The sequence below is a fragment of the Tamandua tetradactyla genome, chromosome Y, assembly GCF_023851605.1.
Source record: "Tamandua tetradactyla isolate mTamTet1 chromosome Y, mTamTet1.pri, whole genome shotgun sequence".
NCBI lineage: Eukaryota > Metazoa > Chordata > Mammalia > Pilosa > Myrmecophagidae > Tamandua > Tamandua tetradactyla.
Genome location: NC_135354.1, coordinates 11,957,672 through 11,959,409, shown reverse-complemented (window position 1 = coordinate 11,959,409; position 1,738 = coordinate 11,957,672). Strand labels below are relative to the sequence as shown.

At 39.0% G+C, this 1,738-nt stretch overlaps 1 pseudogene; it reads left to right on the top strand.

Annotated features, from left to right (window-relative positions):
* The first annotated feature begins 1,133 nt into the window (after window positions 1-1,133).
* Window positions 1,134-1,738, top strand: LOC143672632 (ras-related protein Rab-9A-like; annotated as a pseudogene).

Genomic DNA, 1,738 nt, shown 5'->3' with positions numbered 1-1,738 from the left:
ATTCTGTTTATTGTCTTTATACTTTCTTATTACTGTCTTTTGATACAAAAAAAGTTTTAAATTGTGATGAAGTCCAGTTTATCTGGTTTTTGTTACCTTTGCTTTGGGGGTAAAGTCTTAAGATCCTGTTGTCTAATACAAAGTTCTGAAAATATTTCCATATGTTTTCTTTGACGACTTTTATACTTTAGCTGCTAAATTTAGGCCATTGATCCATTTTGAGTTAATTTTTGTAAAGAGGTAAGGTTCTACTTTCATTCTTTTGCATATGGATGCCGAGTTTTCCTAATATCTTCTTTCTTTGGGGGTGGGGTGGGGGTTGCTAAATGTGATATATTAATAGTCATTAACTCTTCCTAAAAACCTTAGGATTCCACTAAAGTTTTCCCAATTCAAAAGTTAGTTTTCACAGTGACATCCTTGTATGTGAGGATCTTAACTTTTACAAAACACTGTTAGATCACATTCCTGAGAGTCTCCACACTCCATCAACTCCACTTGCAAGTGCACCAACGTCATTTCTTGAAGAGATGATTCTTTGCCCATTAGTGAACTTGTCTCCTTTGTCAAAGTAATTCACCATAGGTGCACAGGTTATTTCTACACTGTCAGTATTTTTCTATTGGCCTACATGTCTCTCCTTGGCCACCTTTACTGCATCTTTTGTTTGTTTGTTTGTTTTTACATGGGCAGGCACCGGGAATCGAACCTGGGTCCTCTGGCATGGCAGGCAAACATTCTTACCTGCTGAGTCACCATGGCCTTCCACCACTTACTGCATCTTAACATTGGAGACAGGGCTTATGTAGAGTAGAGTGGTGATTATTGTAGAGTATAGAGAATGTAGTTAAGGGCAACGTTTCAGACCTGTGTCAAGTGCCCGCGTCAGGGTCAACTCAGGAAGAGTAGTAACCCTTTAGCAGTTGTTTTAAGAACTAATCCTGGAATAGTGCCTGGCACAATGTTTAGTGCTCAGTAGAGGACTTTTCCTACTAGCTATTCTCTTTGCAAAAATGAATTAGGACTGTATGTTTATTTCACTTAATTGTATGCGAAGGAATGTACAGCTATAGAAGAATGTAATGTGCCTTTTTATTTTACAGGGTTTTGGAATCAAGGTTCGTGTGATATAAATGGTGGGAAAATCATTGCTTTTTAAAGTAATTCTCCTTGGAGATGGTGGAGTTGGGAAGAGTTATCTTATGAACAGATAATGTAACTAATAAATTTGATACCCAGCTGTTCCACACAATAGGTGTGGAATTTTAAAATAAAGATTTGGAGGTGGATGGACATTTTGTTACCATGCAGATTTGGGACACAGCCGGTCAAGGGCGATTCAGAAATCTGAGGGCGCCTTTTTACAGAGGTTCTGACTGTTACCCGCTTATATTTAGTGTTGATGATTCTTAAAGCTTCCAGAACTTGTGTAACTGGAAGAAAGAATTCATTTATTATGCAGATGTGAAAGAACCTGAAAGCTTTCCGTTGTGATTTTGGGTAACAAGATTGACATAAGCAAATGACAAGTATCTGCAGAAGAACCCAAGCCTGGTGCAGGGACAACAGCGACTATCCTTACTTTGAATCAAGTGCAACAGATGCCACTAATGTTGCAGCAGCTTTTGAGGAAGCAGTTCGAAGAATTCTCACTACTGAGGATAAGTCAGATCACTTGATTCAGACCGACGCGGTCAGTCTTCACCGAAAGCCCAAGCCTAGCTCATCCTGCTGTTGA